This window comes from Dama dama, chromosome 12 (genome assembly GCF_033118175.1).
Source record: "Dama dama isolate Ldn47 chromosome 12, ASM3311817v1, whole genome shotgun sequence".
Lineage (NCBI taxonomy): Eukaryota > Metazoa > Chordata > Mammalia > Artiodactyla > Cervidae > Dama > Dama dama.
The window spans coordinates 83,244,770-83,265,676 of NC_083692.1; the positions used below are offsets into that span (position 1 = coordinate 83,244,770).

The 20,907-nt window shown below is 44.7% G+C and overlaps 1 protein-coding gene across 2 annotated transcripts in view; it reads right to left on the reverse strand.

The window, feature by feature from the left end:
• The window catches only part of THSD4 (thrombospondin type 1 domain containing 4), a 648,360-nt gene that overhangs the window by 338,579 nt on the left and 288,874 nt on the right, over nucleotides 1-20,907 (reverse strand). The window lies entirely within an intron of this gene.

The following is a 20,907-nucleotide window of genomic DNA, read 5'->3' on the forward strand; positions in this document are numbered from 1 at the left end:
ACTACTGTGTCACCTCCCCATTCTGCTCCAACTCTGTTTCAAATCCTAACAAGGGGTGTTGAGAAGGAAGGAAACACTGGGAATCTTTTTAAAATTATGTATGTATTTATTTTTGGCTGTACTGGATCTTCATTGCCACTTGCGGGCTTTCTCTAGTTGCAAGTGGGGGCTGCTCGCCAGTTGCAGTGTGTGGGCCTCTCAACGTGGGGGCTTCTCTTGTTGCGGAGCACGGGCTCTAGGGCTCCCAGGCTTCAGTAGTTGCAGCACGTGGGCTCGAGAGCACAGGCTCAGTAGTTGTGGAGCATAGGCTTCCTTGCCCCCGTGCATGTGGAATCTTTCCAGACCAGGGATCGAACCTGTGTCCCCTGCATTGGCATACGGATTCTTAACCTCTGGACAACCAGGAAAGTCCCCAGATAGGACTCCTGGACTCAGACGGCCCTCAGATGAGGTGTGACTCCTGACTCAGCCACCAACTGGGTGTAAGACCTTGGTCTCACTGTTGTGTGCATCAGGTCTGCCATGGGTAAACTGAGGTTCATGATGAAACCTACTCAGCAACATTGCTTGGGGGCCAGTCGAGGTGGGCAGGTAATGTGCTTAGCAGAGAACTTCACTCATCTCCATGATGCAGGAAACAAAGGGATTACAGGCCAATTCCTACAGTTCAAAGGAATGAATACCCAATGAGGCTGATGGCATATGGACCCACTAGAAGGGACAGGCTGCCCCAGGAGGGCTGCTTATTAAGAGATCAGCCTTCCCCATCCATGAAGTCTCAGGGCGAGGATGGGAGAGCTGACAGGGATCAAGGATGTAACTTCCACTAGGCTCTCCTTCTAATCCTGCCCACCCACTCTTTTTATTTCAGCAAGTACAAGCATTTCAGCACTTCCACTATCTCACTGATACTTAAAGGCAACTCATTTTTGCCACTGGCAAAAAATGCTCTCTGGAAATGGAAGAAATTATGCAGGAGAAAGATTGCCTTAGAATCTGAGGTGCAGAGGAATACATAGGGTGGAAAATATATGAGTAAACATGGCATGTTGCCTTGGCACTCCTTGGATGCTTAACTGGGGACATTTTCCCCTATTTATTTAAGTAATCCAAAAGCAAACCACAAGAGGAAAAGAAAGGAAGAGAAAAGTTCTTTCCTCATACCCAAACCAAACACCACCAAATAACACTGCCATTCATGCTAGGGAATTCTAATTAAGGGAGCAAAAGCTTGTCATTGTTTACAAAAGGGGCTCAGTCTAAAAAGTCAGCAGGTCAAACTGGGATGAGCTTGACCCTTGACTCTCTGGCAGGCTCAGAAAGAGAGGAAAAACTGACCTGGATGAAAGGGGCAGACATCAGTGGCCTCAGCTGCTTAAGAGAAACAATAGGGCCCATGAGAATTGTTGGGGGGGAAAGCACAAAGATTCTTGCTGCAATTCAGGGCCACCCCGAGGTGAAGAGGGCAATTCTGTCTCTGCCACTTTCCACCTCCCTTTCAGCATCGACTGTGTCAAATTTCTGCCCCCTTCCTCCATGCTCCTAATTCTTACCCCTACCTCTCAACCAAATTGGAGTTCATCTGGAACAGATTACGTCCATCAATTCACTTTCACGCTAGGCCAGGGTGTCAGGCCTCTGAGGGACAAGGGCATTTGATTACAGGCCAATTCCTTAGGTCAAAGGAATGAATATTCAATTCTGGGCATGAGGCTGATGGCATATGGACTCGTTGGTAGGGACCTGGAGGGTTGAATGAGAGCTGCTTATTAAGAGCGTGGCCTTCCTCATCCATGAAGTATCAGGTGGGGATGGGAGAGTTGGCAGGGATCAAGGATGTAACCTCCACCAGACTCTCCTTCTAATCCTGACCACCGACCCACCCAACCGCCGATACAGAGTCTGAGCCCAAACCATAGGCTCCTAGGTAAGCATAGCTATAAGATAGGCCCCATAATACCACCTTCCAACCATTCTGACACCCCAAGCTCTTTTGATTTAGTCATTGTGGTGCCACCACTACATCAAATATGAAAACTTTCCAGCCTGGAGAGGCCCAAGGCTTCCCTGTAGGGCAGAGGTAGGGAGCTGGGGGCAGAGAGTGGGGAGCGGCGAAGCAAAGTTCTGCTCTTCGCTGGCTCTCATCCCTCTTGCCCTGCAGACCTCCAACAAGCACACAGAGCCACAAAAGATGCCTTGGCCCAGAGAATCCAGTTAGGAACTTACTGATGGTGGAAAATCAAGTCCCAAAAGACCATCAGCAGGTGAGGGGCAATTTTTTTTTTTGGGGGGGGGGGTATAGCAGGGGTGAGTGTGGGAAGGGAGAGAAAGCTTCTGTGCCCCTCACATCAAACCGAACAGGAGTCTGGCTTTGGAAAGAGAACGTACTTATTACCTCTGTCTTGATCCCTTCAACTGAGCTCTGAAGTTTTTATTTCTTCAGTCAATTTAGCCTGTCTTAGTAACCAATCCTTGTGAATTTTGCTCCTCTTTGGAATGACCCTCTTGTTGGGGAGAGACAACTGGAGTGAGGGGAACCCGGCTTCCAACCTCACCCTGAGAAAGCCTTCTTTCCAATTATCTTCCCAGCCACTTAGAATGAATTTTAACGGGCTCTGCTTTTCCTGGGATATTTTTCTTTGAACTCCTAGACTTCCCTTCATTGCAAGTTGCCATAATATGAACCAGATTTTTTTTCTCCCTCTTGTTTGCTTAAAAGGCGTTAACTATAAATTAGAGTATCTTAAGAACGAGGTGTCACATGCGGGGCCTCAGGCTCCTCAGCCCCAGAGCCCCACAGCTGGGAGAGGGGCCAGGCCGCCTCTTTCTTTGGCAGCCAGGCTCCAAGACCCAGGCCAGGGATGAGCCCGCCCTCCTTTTCAAAGCTATCCAGTTACATCGATGTACAGAACGGCCTTGTTTAACTTAAACATGAAGTTTTATTCCCCCACAACCCATTTCTTTCCTAGAAGAGCAAGAGAGGGAAGAGTGGTTTTAAATGTACATTTCTTTGGAGTTATTTTCCATGTGGGTTCTTTCATTCTAAAGAGTATTCACCCACCATGGGCACCAAGGTTCATTTGCAACAAATAAACCATGCTCCCAGGCCTGGAGTTTACCTCTGGGGGTTGCCAGTAAGTAACTATGATGGTCATGACACAAGGAAGGCAAGGAAACCCACACTGGATTTTCTGAGATGCTGTCCATTAGAGACCCATCAGAGAACGTTCACAGCTGCCCAAAACCACAGCCTTCCAGGTCTGAATATCATGCCTCCAGGAGACAAAGCAGCTAACAAGCAGACAGATGTCATTTGAATGTATTCAGTTTTACTTTTTAGGATACTCAAGTTCACAGCTGTTATCCTCAATATCAAAATTCAGAAAACACTCCCTGGGCACCCACTATTTACCAGGCATAGTAAAGGCACGGCGTCATTATTCAACGTACTGCCCACTCGTGGTGGGTAGCACTAAGCTGCTCCATGCTCCAAGGCCCTCCATCCTCTGAGGCACAGTGGAGACCACAGGTCAGCTCCCGAAGCCCATCTCAGACAGAAGGCTTTTGACTTGTAAGAACTAGGTGCTTCAGTGTGGGAGAGTTTAGTTTTGAATTCTGAAAGGGCTTGGCCCACAAGATCACCCCAAGCTGGGTCTGAGCACAGGCTGTCTGGAAACGACAGGGCAAGCTGGCATGCCACAAGGGGGCAGGGGCTGTCTTAGCTCCGGCTTCCACAGCAAAACACCCCAAATGGGGTGGCTGAAACAGCTGACATGTATTTTTTTTCACAGTTCTAGATGGTAGAAATCCCAGATCAAGGTCCCACAAAGTCAGTTTCCAGTGAGGACTCTCTTCCTGGCTTGTAGATGCCAACTTCGTGCTATGGTCTCACACGGCCTTTTTTCCATGTGTTTGCATAAAGTGCATAAAAAGAGAGGAAGGGGGTGGAGTGGAGAAGGCGCTCTGGTTCTCTTCTTATAAGGGCACTAGGCCCCACCCTTGTGACCTCATCTAAACTTAATTTCCTGCCAAAGGATCCACCTCTAAATACTATCACATTAGGGTTACTGCTGCTGCTGCTGAGGGCTTCAACATATCTATCTTGGGGAAAGGGGGCAAAAACTCAATCTGTAATAGGCATAATTGCCCTCAAAAGCTGGGAGAAGGGCAGTAGGAGGTGGTGATTTAGTCACTCAGTTGTGTCTGACTCTTTGCGACCCCATGGACTGTAGCCCACCAGGCTCCTCTGTCCATGGGATTTCCCAGGCAAGAGTACTGGAGTGGGCTGCCATTTCCTCCTCCAGGGGATCTTCCCGACCCAGGGATTGAACCCAAAGGGCAGTAGGGGAGGGTTAAAGTTTCAAGTGTGGGACCCGTTCCTTCACCACATGCAGCCCTTCCCCACACCCCTCCTCCATCTAGCCCAGGGTAGAAACACCGGAGGAGGAAGGAGAAACTTCCAGAAAGAGTTGGGAACCCAAAGCTGAGGGGACACTCGTTGTGCTTCCCTTGGGAAAGTGGGAGCTGGGAGACCGCCTCCTTGTGTCCCCAGCAACATAGGAAAGCTGCAGGAGAGCTGAAACAGAGGCGTGGTGAGACCAGCCAGAGAGAGGAGCTGAGACAGTGGCCCCAAGGCCAGGATGTGGCTGCATGAGGAGTCAAGGTGAGAGGTGGATGTGGAAGGGCTGGGAGACTCAGGGGCATGCAGGGGGGCCCGCGAGCATCAGTGGCCAGAATGGGTGTGAGGGAGGATTGGACTCCACCAGCCCTCAACTGTGCTGCAGAAACAGCTTGAGAGTTACATCCATAGGAGTAGATGCAGTGAGGCTGGAGGGGACCCCCAAAGGCCAGGCAGTATGGAACCCAGTCAGCCAGACGGCAGACGCCAGTAGGAAGGACCACAGGAGGCCAGACCCTTGGCCCCCAGCAGCTCAAAGGTGTCCTCTTTCACCTTGACTCTCTCCAGGAGAGCAGGGCAGAGAAGGGACCCTTGAGAAAGAGGGAGGCATTCTGAAAGATAGAGGATTTTTCCCAAAGCGACTTAGTCTACAAGAGACTTCTAAACCAGAAATGACTAACTTGAACTACAAGATTAAATGCCAGCTGCCCTCCCCCCACCCCCCACCCCCCGCCCCAGTACCTTTGTCTACAAAGTAAAAAAAATTGGGTCTGTGAACAAGTAGAACTCATTCATGAACACAGTCACATGGCCATAAACTCCCTTTCATGGCTGTTGATTCTGTACCTGTCTCATTATTTTGGATGCGATAAGTTTTGCCATTTCCCTTTTGAAAATGAGAAAAGAGAAGCTCAGAAGGTGGAAGCAACCTGTGGGTGGGCACATAGCTTGTAAGAGTGGGAAGTTGGGTGTGAACTTGAGTCTTCTGAGCCCAATTTCAATGTGTTTTGGGTTTGTTTCCTGCTCGCCTCTCCCCTAACCCTCTCTGGGCAGGCTCGGCTCTCCTGGGTGAACAGAAGTCAAGACAAGTGGTCCTCAGCTGCCTGTATTACTTTCACCCTGGCCCACGGTCACAGGGCACCAAGGGGTGAGTTGACACTTTTCTCCCAAGCCCACATCTCCTCCAGATAGCAAAACCAACCAGTTAGTAGGACATAAAAGGCCAGAGGGACAGGTAACTACTCGAGTCATTAGCTACAACGATCCAAACTGACCTGGTTTAGAGACAGGTTTGCCATCCCCTCCAAGTGTTCAAACATATACAGCTGGACTAAATATCTGTCCAACACCAAAACTTTCCTCCTTCTGTCCCTGCTGATACCAAGCAGGACACTGTAGGGCTCCTAGGCACAAAAAACTGTGTCCCCCATTTTTCGATTACAGGAAATAGGCTTTATTCAGCCTCCATGACCTTTCCTGAGAAAGGGCAGGTTCAAACAGTTGCTAAATCAGGAGAGGGAGGTGTTGCAGAGACAAGGGAGGAACAGCCAAGAAACAGCAATGCAGCTTGGGGCAGGGTCCTGGTTCCCCCTCAAGGGAGCCACACTATATCTTTGAGCTCTTGTGCAAACACTGAAGCCCCCACCAGGTGGGAGATGTTAATGGTGTGCTGCCCACAAGCACAGACATCCCAGACAGGTTGAAATCATAAGGTTGATGATGCTGACTCCCAATTACTGCACCACCATCAATTGAAAGGATGTCGGTGAAATGATCATGGCCTTTTTGAACCATTGCTATAAAACACCTAACATCTCCTCCTCCAGGTTGCAGCACATGATTTTGAGGTCATTAGCCCACTGTGGCCCCCTTTGCCTGCCAAAATAATAGTGTCAGTTGCTCAGCCATGTCCAACTCTTTGTGACCCCATGGACCTTTGCCCGCCAGGCTCCTATGTCTATGGAATTCTCCAGGCAAGAATACTGGAGTGGGTTGCCATTCCCCTCTCCAGGGGATCTTCCCGACCAGGGATCAAACCTGCGTCTCCTGCATGGCAGGCAGATTCTTCACCGTCTGAGCCATCAGGGAAGCCCACGTCACCAGGAAAGCCACGCAGAGAAATAAAAGCTACTCGTTTTTTACTTCACCCAAAACTCTGGTTCCAAGATTTAATTCAGTGTCGGGATACAGAGGCCAGATTCAGCTTCACGTCTTTTGATTCTGTCAATATTTGCATCTCACACCTCCTTTAGCACCATCTGCATCCTCCGTGGATAGTTCTTCTGTACCAGAGCCCTGCCCACCTCTTTGCATTGTCATGTTGCTTTACTACAGAGATTAGTCTCTAACCCCACTTTTAAAACAATATGTTTTTCCCTAAGTGTCTAGAAACCCTACTATGCACCTGTGGTGAAAATGCATAGTAGGGTTTTTAAACATGCCAGAGAACTAGGCATGGACTTTGGCTAGCAAATCTTACAGACACAAACTGGGGTTAAACTGTTCAAAAGTAGGTTAAATGTGTTTTTTGTTTTCTAGTAGTTTGGGGTCTAAATTTTCGCTGCAAATCAATTTCCCCTAATTTAATCTACTTATTTCTACTTATTTCTAAGACACTATTTTAGCTTGAACCCAATAATAGACTTTACTGTCAAATTATAATTGATTTTGCTCTCAGCACTTTTTTACAACTCAACTGATTGTGAAATGCCTATACAGTGGGGACAACTGATAGATATCACTGTCCTTTGTGACTTTCATGAATTTGGATTACAGGCAACAATAATAGATAATAATTTGTAATTGTTTTGAACACTTACAGTCTAGTAGGTACTGTGCTAGGTGGTTCCCATAGAATTATCTTATTCAATCCTCACAATGACTCTGGGAAGGAGCTTCTAGTATTACCTCCATTTCTCTGAGGCACAGAGGACCTAATTAATCTACCCAAGGCCACAGAATAATGGGTGATAGACACTAGATGAGTACCCATGGCCTTCCAACTCCAAAGCCCATGTTCTTTACCACTCTACTATGCTGCCACATAGAAACAATGTCCAAGAGATGTCCAGATAATTTGGTCTGTCAGTAGGACAAGTGGTGGCTCAGATGGTAAAGAATCTGCCTGCAATACAGGAGATATGGGTTTGATCACTGGATCAGGAAGATTTCCTGGAGAGGGGAATGGCAACCCACTCCAGTATTCTTGCCTGGAGAATTCCAAGGACAGAGGAGCCTGGCAGGTTATGGTCCATGGTGTCACAAAGAGTTAGATACAACTGAATATAAGTAATAGTGGTATTGAATAATGATATGTATGCTTATGTCCACGAGAGTAATTTAAAAGTCAATCACCTAGTTACTAACTCCGGCCAACATATTAACCCCTCTCCATCTCAATAGTGAAGACAGGGTCTGGTGACCTTGTCTCCTCTGTGGTGACCATCCTAATGTATGACTGATGGATGTGACGAGGCTCCCCTGAGTCCTCTGGAGCACTGCTGGGAAGGTCCCTGGTCAGGCAGGCACACCCAGGTAAGACCAGCCAGTCAGTTTCTCGGTTTGCCTGCTTTGGGACCTGGGATTTGACTGAAAATGAACAGAAGGCAAGGAGATTTCTATGTAATCATCAAATGTGTTTACAGCCAGACCCCAGTTTTCACCACCTTTCGTTTTACCAATCCATTCACCCAGCCACGCCTGAAAGCCACCTACATTTAACTTTTCACCACCTTGATTCAAGAATTTGTCAGTTTCTACCAGGCGGTTAATATTACCAGTCGATAGTTTCCCGATTGATGTATGAGTGCCACCTAGGTGTAGACGGAGGTAACTGCAGGCCACAATCCTTCCTCTGTTCTTTCATGTAGCCTTGCAGGGAGAGCAAGAAGGACTACATTAAGATCTTTGTTACATTTGACTCAATACCTAGAAAATCATACAGATGCAGTTTCTGCAAGACTGGAAAAAAGAAGTTAATAAATTTAATTTCCATTCCTGGATGGCTCAGTGGGTAAAGAATCTGCCTGCAATGCAGGAGACACAGGAGATGTGGGGTAGATCTCTGGATTGGGAAGATCCCCTGGAGGAGAAAATGGCTACCCATTCTGATGGAGAGAGGAGCCTGGTGGGATATAGTCCATGGGATTGCAGAGTCGGACACAACTGACCCGGAGCACAGATGGACGGATGACCCCAGGATCACATACACTGAAATCACTGAATGCTCAGAATGCTAAGGGAGACAAGGATAGGTTATTCCCCAAACAATCTCTGCCACCAAATTGCTGATCAAACTTGGGCAAACAACATCTTTCTGGGCCTCCATTCTTTCCACATTGTCTCCTCAATATTCTCAATGAGGATGTTGGATAGTGTGGTATAAACCATTCTTACAAGGCTTAATTCTAGGGTGGAACACAATACTTCTGTGTGACAGCTTCGAACGGCTGCTATTTTGTTTCAAGCTGACAGGTGGGACAATAAGTAAAGAATAAATGATCTTGAGACACTTTGGAAGTGACTAAGGCAGGCACTGCCTAAGCCCATTGCACATTTCCCTGCCTCTCCTTTCCCTAACTAACAGAACCCTGATGATATTTGTGTTGGCAACATTCCTAGACCAGACCTAGATCTGGCTAATGGGATGTAACCAGAAATCAACTTGGTGTTGCTGCTGAGAAAGCTATCATTTGAGGCAAAGACACAGACTTCGCTGACAAGCATCCTCAGCACTTCTTCCTGCCTGGAATGTGGACTCAGTGGGGCAGGCCGGTTACCCAGTGCTCATTGAGGACATGTGGTCACATGCTAAGGTACCAGAAAGCGTCTTGGTCCTTGACAAAAGCATCTTCACAGGCCTAGGGCCTCTTCCTCTGGAGTTGTTATTCCGGAAAAACACACACCTTTATTTGGTTTATCAGTGTTGTTGGATTTCTGTTATAAGCAGAAATTCATCCCCAACTGACACAGCAACTCAAGTTTTGTCATTCATTTTCTTACTGAACAAATATTAGAGTACGTGCTTGTAACCATGCGGCAGTCACCGTGCCTGATACTAACAACTGCGGGGCACCCACGGTCTGGTGAGATAGGCTCTGTGGCAGTGTCTCTCATCAGAAGGCCTGGAAGGAAGGGAAGTGGTCAGAAAAGTCTCTCACTCCCCACCCCCACTCCCCCACACGTGACTTAGCTGGGTATTCAAGAATTCTCCTGGCAAAATTAACCCCCTTGAGAAGGGGGCTTCCCAGGTGGCTCAGTGGTAAAGAAGCCGCCTGCTAACACAAGAGACATGGGTTTGATCCCTGGGTCAGGGTGATCCCCTGAAGAAGGAAATGACAACCCACTCCAGCATTCTTGCCTAGAAAACTCCATGGACAGGGGAGCCTGGTGGGCTACAGTCCATGGAGTCACAGACTCAGACATGACTAGCGAATGAACACACACACACACACAAGAAGGGCAAAGAGGGCTACAGTAGACCCAACCAAGTGGGCATTTTCCCTTCCTCTGTGCTGACAGTGCCTTGGTTTTCACTCCAGTGCTCCTCTCTCCCTCCTTCTCCCTTTCATGACTTTGTTAAATCGTTTTGCCAATGATTTCTTTAGGATGGGCCTGAGATTCAGTTCTAATGAGACAGGAGGCAAATTCTGCTGCAGTGGTGTCTAGAAAAGCTTTATTCACTCTTAAAAAGAAGACAAAGTAGAAAGAATGGACTGTTTTTTCTTCTACTGGCCCTCATGTCTGCCCACAATGCTTACACCCATGGCAGATACCCTGAAAACAAGGGAAGTGAACCAGAGGAGACTGCACTGAGCTTGGCAGACTGGAAAGACAGCATCTCAGTGGCATAATTTGCTTGCCATCTTAATCAAACCTAGACCCACCAGGTGCCCAGGCCTATGCTATGTGAGTTAATAAATCTTCTTAGCGTTTGTCTTTTGGATTGGATTTTCTGTTACTTGCAGCCAACAATTCCTGCTACAAAGGCATTCTGGAGAGAAGTAGCTGCATATGCCACAGAAACAAGAGATATGACAAGAGATGACCTGTTTTAAGACCTAGAGGTATTAAAGAACACATCTAAGGTGCTAGAATAGCTTGATGAAATGTATGTGGGTGCTCAGTTGCTCAGTTGTGTCCTACCCTTTGCGACCCCATGGACTATAGCCCGCCAGGCTCCTCTGTCCATGGACTTTTCCTGGAGTGGGCTGTCATTTCCTCCTCCAGGGGATCTTCCTGACCCAGGGATCGAACCCATGTCTCTTGTGTCTCCTGCATTGGCCGGCGGGTTCTTTACCACTGCACCGCCTGGGAAGCCCAGTTTGATGAAATGACGCCACACAATTAAGCAGAGACCTGAAGACCAAGGGAGAACTACAGAAAATTTTCAGCATATGACACTGGCAATTCTGTATCAGGAGCAAGGCTAGAAACAGGAAGACCGTGGCAGTGGTTGTTTTACTTACCTACACCAGCAGTGATGAAGACTTGAAGAAAGGGAATGACAGTAAGAAAAGCAAAATTACAGAAACCCACTGAGGCAGCTCTGGGACCTCAATCACCACTGGATGTGGTGGTGGGGCCTGGGTAACCAGCTGGGTGTTGCTCATGGAGATACAGAAGGAAGCACCTATGAGAGTAAGATTATTTTCTTTGGGGGAAGTTGGGGGAAAGATAAGAAAAATTCCATTTTAATTATCCTGACATCTGAGGTCCTTATTGGGCATCTAGGTGGAGCCATCCTGCATGTAGCTGCTAAGGGGGTAAAGTATGAACTAGTCTCCATGCCTGAACTCAGCCAAATTTCCCCCATGCTCCATGTTTTGATGCACAAAGAAAGCACGATATCATAAAGACCCTGTGCATTTTCATAGGTAACATTTGAAGCCTACTACCTTGAAAAGAACTTTCTGAGGCTTATAGCCATAAAACTAAACCATCACTTCTTCCCCAGGCAGCCCAACCAATGATCCTGACCAACCCTTGAACTTCAGGCTTGGATATACAGCTGCCTACTTGATCTCACCATTGGAAATAATTGGCAGGATCATTTGAGAAAAGGAAGAAACTCCGGTTGATCAAGTATAAGGAGATTAGAACATGGATCTGGGGTTCCTGTTGTAAATGTGGTTGTAAGGTCAGGGGATACCCAGGTAAGAACTGGTGAAGAATGAATAGATCATACAATTCAGTAGCTCGAGATGAACAGTGTTGAACAATCTCAGGAGGATGGCACGGCAACCCACTCCAGTATTCTTGCCTGGACAATCCCATGGACAGAGGAGCTTGGTGGGCTACAGTCCACAGGGTCGCAAAGACTTGGACACGACTGAAGTGACTGAGCACACAGGTATGTGAACAATCTCATGGCTGGCTAAACAACAGGTTGACTCATTCACCTGAAGTAAGTACTATGCGCTGACGCACTGCGCTGGTCAGTGGAGGATCAAAGATGAGTTAAGACAAGGTTGGTCAGGGTTCAAGGTATTTCTGGGCATCCAAGGAGAGGCAGACATGTAAATCAAAAAGACAGCGGAGAATTACAGGTGTCTTGATAGAAGCCTATCTGAGGCACAACAAAAGCCTCCATCCTCTCCTGGGACCAAGAGGAACAGTGTTGCAGAAGAAATGATGGCCTGAACTGAGTCTTGTCTTGTCTGGTGAATGGCTATTTGCCATTTATATAGGGAAGAAGGTGGGGCAAAGTCTAAAGGCTTAAAACAGAGGCATGGCCTATTGAGAGAGCTGGACTTGGTTTGCTATGGCTGAGTAAGTGCTTCAGGAGTAGCGACGTAGGCAGTGGCTACATCATAGCACACACTGATGCCACGCTATGGAGTTTGGACTCTGTGGACAGTGAAGATGGGGATGGCGGGCACAGGAGGAGAGTAAATTTACTCTGATTTATATTTTAAAATCTCTTGAACAGCAAAATGATAGCTCAACTTTCATGAAAGAAAACAAGAAAAGAGGCAGGAAGACCAGTTAGGAGACCCCTGCAATGATCCATAGAGCTGAAGACCTGAAATGAAGCAATGGCTTTAAGAAGACAAGAAAGGGGCAGACACAGAAGCATTTAAGAATGCAGAATGGACAGAACTTGGTCACCAAGGATGTGGAGAGGCAAGAATAAGGAAGGCATCTGGTTGGTCTGGCTTGGGAAACCAGAAGGATAAAGGTGCCACTTGCCAAAATCAGAAACATGAGGATGAACAAGGTGGGAGAGAAACGTGAGTCCAGCTGTGATCCAGTCAAATATCTCCAGGCGGAAATGCACAGTAATGAATTAGCATCACTCAGCAGCTCCAAAGAGACCTGATTGCAGAGGATACATTGATTCTCTTGGTAAATTTCTGTCTTCTGACTGACAATTAAATCGATAAATGACTAGACAAGTTAGGAATGTCACTTGTGCTCACCGAAGAGGTGGTATCAGCTTAAGACACTTCAGACTGACTCAGTACTTTTGCACTCTTCATTTAATACTTCAGAACGGTGGACTTTGAATATTTTAGATGGAAACAGACCCACAGATGATCTGACCTGCACTCAACCTAGACATCCCTCCCCCAGCACTAGTTTCTCAGCTTGTTCACACGCTGCCTGTGCATCTCTGTACGCCTGCCTGCCTCCCGCCCCGTCCACTCCACATTTAATAGGCATCACACCGTTTTTGAAATGGAGGGCAGAATCACATGAAAAAGGCCATTCCATTGTTAGAAATTTCTGTTTCTTAGGGACATTTTTTTTTAATCTTAGGAACTTTTAAAAAATGTTGACAAAAGGCCTGTTATCTCAGAAAGTACCCTCAGCCTTAGGAGAGGCAGATTTTTTAATTGAGAGAAAACCTCTGATCTTCAAGCAATCTACGTAACAGAAAGGATGTGTGACAGTCTTCAAGTCTAGGATTTGCCTCAGGTCCTTTCTTCTAAAAAATAAAATAGAAGTATTTGAAGAGCGTTTGCTATGCGGCTTTTGTTTTGAAATGACATTTGCCCACTGTGCTTTAATTCAGTACATAGCTTAATGATATAAGTGATGCTTGCTGCAGAATGGAATGGATTATAGCTTTGAACATGGCACCTTTCCGGCTTTTTAAAAGCACACCAGCACGAGGAATTTTTTTTTAACACGTGATCTGGGATGCTGCAGTTTTGCAAGTGCCCAGCAGGGGGAGCTGGGCAATGTAAATGGCAACTTAAAATTTTCTGTTTCTTGCTTCTGAAATGTATAAGCACTTTTAAGGGGCTGTCTCAATGCTCCCTTGATGCAAAACTTAACGTTATCCCTCCTAATCCCAAATTCCAAAATACATGTGGCTTCCAAGCAATATTGTGTTCACACCTAGAAGGAGAGGAATATGTTTTTCTCTTCATTAGAGGTTGAGCACAGCCAAGTCATGTCAAGAGACTTGTGGGGAGAGAACAGTTTTGTCTTCTGGACATGAACAGTATTTATAAGCAGCCAGAGCAGCCCAGGGCGGCCACGTGAGGAAGGAGGAAAGACACAGCAGATGGGTCCAATCTCCCCCAAAAGAAATGCTTTAAAAACAAAAATGAAAACAAAGCAAATCTTTCATTCCCTCCTCCCTCCAATTTGTATTTGGAAGGATTATAAACCTAAAGAAAAAGTTGCAAGAACAGTTCCATTAACATCCATGCATCCTTCGCTTAGATTCAGTGACCAGTTTACCACACTCGTATTTTCCCTCTGCTCCCCTTTCTCCTCTCTCCTATTCATCAATTCCATTGACATTTTTTTTTTACTGAAGCATAGCTGTAATACAATTTGTGTTAGTTTCTGCTGCATAGCAAAGTGATTCAGATATATATATATTTTTAAAAGAATGTATATACATATATATATATATATACATTCTTTTTAAAATTCTTTTCCATTATGGCTCATCATACATAGGACATTAAGTATAGTTCTCAGTGCTATACAGTAGGGCCTTATTGCCCATCCATTCCATACATAATAGTTTGCATCTGTTAACTTCAAGCCTCCAATTCATCTTCCCCCCCGCCCCCCGCCCCACCCAACAAACCACCAGTCTGTGTCTATGAGCCTGTTTATGTTTCACAGATAGGTTCATTTACATCATATTTTAGGTTCCACATATAAGTGATATCATATGGTGTTTGTCTTTCTCTTTCTGACTTATTTCACTTAGCATGATAATCTCTTTAAGTCCATCCATGTTCCTACAAATTCCATGCTTCCAAAAGACATGTAATTTCAACATTGAACTCTAGATGTCACTGTTAACCAGTTCTACACAACCACCCTTCATAAGGTAAAAGTCATCACCCAGATTAAAGTCACATTTATGTGATATTGTGCTACTTAATCTATAAAAACTGGAACAGCAATAAGACACAGAATTCCATTAAATAATACTGTATGTTTTCTATCCTCATTTTGAGGGGCTCAAAAAAAAAAAAAAGGCCTGTTTTTCCCCAAGTGAGAGATAATAAATAGCAAGAACATATCATGCACCATTGGAATAGCAGGCATTACCATATATTTGAAACCTCCTATTGGAGGTAAGAGGTCTTTAGACTGGTCTTTTAGAAACTGATTTGAAACCCAAAGAATACAAAGATCTTTCACCCAGGAAAAGCTCATCATAGCTTTCATAAGGGAAATAAGAGCACTTTAAGGTTTTGTCAAGTACAGTTTCGAGAAAACAAGGCTAGTATCTGGAAACCAAAAACTGAAACCAGCTCTTTTAATTCACATGATTATATTCAGTTCCTTAACAATCCTGGGCCACTACTAATCTTCCTTCCTAATTCCTTTGCATGAGTTTGGAGACTGGGCAAAAAATAATCTTTTCTTCTGGCACTCTCTCAAGGACATCAGGTATTGCTATAACTACTAGCATTATGCTGAAAATAAAACACAGGAAAACATAGTAAAAATAAGTAGGAAAATAGTAAATTTCTGAACATCAGGAGATACTGATAAGATTAAAGAAATCAATAGGATCCATATACATACTATACAAAATTTCTAGAAGATATTTCTGTTTATTGAATGACAGAAGATGGGACCCCAAGAACCGATTTGCTCTTAAGAACCACATTTTTTTCCTCTGGTTTATTCTAAAAAAAAAGAGCTGCTGGAACTTTTATTCTGTGCTTTACAATAAACCTTAAGAAATTTTATTAAAAAAAAAAAAAAGAAATTTTATAATTCCTTTTTTCTTGCCATGGTTTTGCCATCTGGAGTACCTTTCATGATTGTAACTTCTGTTATTCGAGTCCTAAAAGTCACGAAGCATACATTTTCCAATCAAATGAAAATGTATTGTAAGTATGAAGTCTTGCTAAAGCCCCTAAACATAGATGGCTTTTCCAAGTGATAAACAACGAAGGCCATGAGTACAGTAGCTCCAAGCAAACTTACCTTTTTTAAGTTTAAATGCCATCCATTTTATTTCTCTTTCAAAATGTATGTTCTGGTATTCATTTATGAACAGACATACAGACTAATGAAATATACTATAAAGCCCAAAATACATATACACATGCATACATTCATACATATGGTAATAAAGAGGGAACCCCAAAATAGTGGGGGAAAGATTTATTCAATTATAGTAAAGGCAAAACTGGGTAGCCATCTGAAGCAAAGTAAAATTGAATCCATACCTCTCATGATACACCAGAATAAATTCCAAATGGATTAATATGAAATGTAAAAATGTAAAAGCATAGTTATAAATTACTGAAAGAAGACACAGAAGAAAATTTTTAACTTCAAAGTGTAGATAGTCTTTCCATGACACAAAATCTAGAATCAGATAAGAGAAAATTACTAAATTCATCATTTAAAAAATGTAAAACTTCTGCTTGGCAAATTAATAAATAAAACCACAAGAACAAAGATATAGGTCAAAAGGCTGCTTGAAGAAAAACACCTTGAAATTTATATATAAAAAAATTCTTTCATGTATGAAAAGCTTCTACAAATTAAGAGAATGATCAACAACCCAATAGAAAGACAGATCACAGGGGAGGAATATAAATGGTTCCCCAGGGCAGGAGATCAAGGTGCTCACAACGCAGGGCGGGGATGGGGTGGGGGCTGGAATGAGGCAGGTGAGGTACTTAAAGCACATTTAAGGAGACCCTGAGAATTTCATTTTATTCAGTGCCTCCTTAAATTCTGAATCCAAGGCACCTTACTCATCTACTCCAAGCTGAATGGATCATCTTACTGAAAGGATCTTAAACACAGGAAAAGAATCCCAACCTCACTCAAAATAAACACAAATGAAAACTACCCAAGATACCATTTTTCACTTATCAGATTGGCAAAAACCCAAATGCTGGACAACACACCACCCTCAGACGTTGCTGGTCTAAGGGTTAGTTGTTTCAGCCCCTCTGGAGAGCAATTTGCCACCCACTGGGCATTAAAATCACAAATCCATATGTACTCTCGACTCCTGAGACTTCATCCTGCAGATACAGACAAACATAAAATCGACTTACACACAGGAGTATTTATTGTAGAATTCACTGCTGGTAACGGTAAAAGATTGGATATGACCTAAATATGCATCACGGTGAAATAACTTATGGTTAGTTTATACAGTGCAGTACCATGCCACTGTCAAATGAAGGGGTATGTGCTTTAGATATTGAAATGGAAAGCTCCCCAAGATATATTAAGCAAGAAAAGCAAGGTCCATGTGGTAGCCAAGGGGGTCGGGTGGGAGAGAGATGGACTGGGATTTCGGGGTTGGTGGGTGCAAACTATTACATATAGAATGGATAAACAACAAGGTCCTACTGTACAGCACCGGGAACTAGTAATATAGCCAGTATCCTGTGATGAACCATAATGGAAAAGAATATAAAAATAGAATGTACATATGTGTAACTGAATCACTTAACTGTACAGCCGAGATTGGCACAACACTGTAAATCGACTATGCTTCAATTAAATTAAAAAAAAAAGCAGCTGCCTTAAAAAAAGGAACCATCAGAGAGGGGTTATTTCCTGTTGGGGAGTGGGAAGCTGGGTGGATGGAGACAGAGGATCACTTTTTTTTTATATTGGAGTCAAGTAAATATATTATTATCTATTTAAAATGTGAAATAAAAATGTGTTTTCCTCTGGCACTGTTGTCCTCATGTATCTGTTTCTACCGAGATGCATGACACCTCAGCATATTTTTCTGAAGCTTGTCTCTCACCCGAGCAGAGCTGCTCACTACTTGGTGTGACCTGACTTTTGGCAGAAATGTAAACAAGACGCCCAAACTCAGAGTCAGGGTAACAGGCTTTCAGGCTCTACTGAATCACTATTAGGCTAAGCAGGCTCTGTCAATATGATCGATTAGGAACATAAGCTGACTCAGCAAGGAAGTGCACAGGGGCCAAAGGGAAAGAGGGGGACCTGGGCTTGTTAGTTCGAATAGAGACTGCCTTGTGGTTTCCATTTGCAACACAGTTTTCTGCATCCCTAAATATTTTAAAGATATTTATTTCTTTGGCTGCATTGCGTCATAGTTGTGGCAGGTGAGATCGTTGATCTTCACCGTGGCTGCAAACTCTGTGGGATCTAGCTCCCTTGAAGAGGAAAAGTTAAAATTTTACATAACCTCCTGCTCCTTCTGCCTCTGTAACTCAGCTTGCTCCTAGCAAAGTCTGGATCACATAGGTCTCAGAAAGTGGGGAATACTAGGAACTGGAGCTTATCTCATTCACCCTTGTCCTGCTCTTTGCAATCGCTCAGCCCCTGCAAACCCGCTTAATCATGCCTGTCCGTGTATAAAAGCTCTGTAGCCCCTTTGTTCAGGGCTCAGAGCTTGGAGTGTTAACTCCTCTGGGCCCGCCAGTGTAATAAACCTGAGTTCGCCAGCTCTCCAAGTGTGGTGCTTGGTTTCTTGACTTCTGCAACACCCTGACCAGGGATCTGTCTCGGGCCCTCTGCATTGGGAACTTGAGTCTTTGCTACTGGACCACAGGGAAGTCCCCCAGACATGGTTATATACAGCGAGTGTTGCCTAACTCTGCAGCCTCTGTACCCTACTCAGCAGTGCTTCTAGCCTGTATTTGGTTCAGGGCAGGAATAGGGATGGACTGGGGCAAAGGTGGACTGTCTGGCCCAGGGGACTTTGCTGAAGTTTCATTTTCTCAGTTACACGTGCCATTCAGCACCCTTGCCAATTTGGTTAAGAATATTTCTTAAGTTCCCTTTAGGGGAAAGCGGTCCCTTCCTTCAGAAGAACAGGGGAAAGGGACTCGAAAATCCTCTCTCTTCTGACACTGGCTTTGTACACCCTACCCCAATTTTACCTGAGCAAGTCTTTTCTCATCTGTTTTAGTACTGGAGATCCTGGCTGACCCCCAAACCTGTTTTCGACCCATAAAACCACCTATTTTCTAGGGCACTCTTTTTTGGCCTAGACAATGACTCAATGGAGGACTAACTCTTGCTAAAGCCAGCATTCACCCAGGAAAACGTGAATACTTTGGAGGAAAGAAGGATGGCACCATCAGCGGGGGACCAGACTCACCCAAGGGCAGGGAGCATAAGAAAATACAAAATAATCACCTCGGTATCTATGAGTTCCTGAGCACCGTGAGTGTCCTGGGTCCTGGCTGGAGGCCCGACACACATTTCCTCCAATCCCTGGACATGTATGGCTGGTAGTACTGCCTGCACTTGTAATAGAGAACCCTGCTTGCCTTGGAGACCTTCCCCTGACACCCATCTAATGGATGCCTCTCACCACTGTTCACTATTTCAGTTCCCCTACCAACTTCAAAGTGCTCATCAAAATTTGTCATTCTTTTGTTTGTTAGTTAAAGTCACTCAGTCGTGTCCAACTCTTTGTGACCCCATGGACTATAACCTGCCAGGCTCCTCTGTCCATGGAATTCTCCAGGCCACTATGCTGGAGTGGGTAACTGTTCCCTTCTCCAGGGGATCTTCCTGACCCAGGGATCAAACACAGGTCTCCTGCACTGCAGGCAGATTTTTAACAGTCTGAGCCACCAGGGAAGCTTTTTGTTTGTTAACTGACTTTTTATCACTTTCTCCATTAAATTTTAAGCTCAGTGTAGGTAGGAACTATGTTCATCTTTCCCATTTTTTTTCCTTATCTCCAGTGTATGTCTGGGAGCAGGCTATAGAAAAAATATAAGACTATTTGTTGAAGGCTCAAAGAGGAGGGGATATATATATATAACACAACATTGTAAAACAATTATACTCCAATTAAAAAAAGATGAATTAATTATGTGTGTTGCCTGGGTTGTTGATTAATGCATCGTTAATCCTATTCTTGATCATTTCTAGGAAAAGAGCTTTGGAAAGTAATTTTCTAACTTGTTCTTCGGTTCATTCATTGACATACTTTTATTTATTTATTTTTGACATACTTTTAAAACTTATTCAATTTATTAAAAAATCTTAATACCTTAATACCTTAAGTGTCAAGGGAAATACTGACTAAAACTGCCTGCCCTGGCCAGGGCAGATAGCAGCTACTTGTATGAGTTATCTTAGAATAGGAAGTCCTGGTAAGGAACTCAGAATTAACAAGCCACCACCAACCAGAAACATTTGGGAAAGGTCAGAAGAAGACAGGAGATGCCAGTCCATATGTCCTACCAAACTCCCAGAATCCTTCTTGCTGGAATCCATCTTGGCTAAGGGATGCGAGCATCACTGGGAAGAGCCCTGAGTCTGAATGATTGGCCAGAGGCAACCCAGAAACTAATCTCATCACCATAAAACCCCAAACTGCGAGCCACGTAGTGGAGCAGTCCTCCTGGGTTCCTTTAGCCCACTGCTCTCTGCCTGGGCGTCCCTTCCCATTAAAGTCTCTTGCTTTGTCAGCACGTGTGTCTCCCTGGACAATTAATTTCCAAGTGTTAGATAAGAGCCCACTCTTGGCCCTGGATGGGCTCCCCACTCCTGCAACAAAAGCACTGAGGATACAAATATGTATAATACTCCCTCAGCTTTAGGAGTTCAGACACATGTCAAAATAACTGTAACATAATATGATAAGCACTTTAATACTCACAATCAGAAAGTACTCTTAGAACACGATTTGCCTGGGGTGGAAATACAACAGGGAATCCACCAAGTCACATAAGCTCAGAATTTAAGCAAAGTAAAAGCCCTCCACCCTCTTTCAAGGCTCAATTCATGCACATGTCTGGCACAGGCCAGAACACTTTACTCAACGCAACTGACCCTCTTGGTTTCATTCAAGTAACAAGAGAACTCTGAGCAAAGCCCACAAAATAAGCCACTGACCAAAAGAGAAAAAAAAAAAAACAAGCAACTTGGGGCAAATAGGCAGAGAAAGGAGCAAGGCTGTTTGGTTCAGGAGAGCTCCAGGGCAGTTTATAACAGAGGGGAAGAAACTTGGCACCTGAATACAGGGGCGCACACAGATGCATACGCCCATCATGTCATCCTTTTTGGTCACGGCAACACTCTGGTCCAGAGCTTATCTCTGAACATGTGGA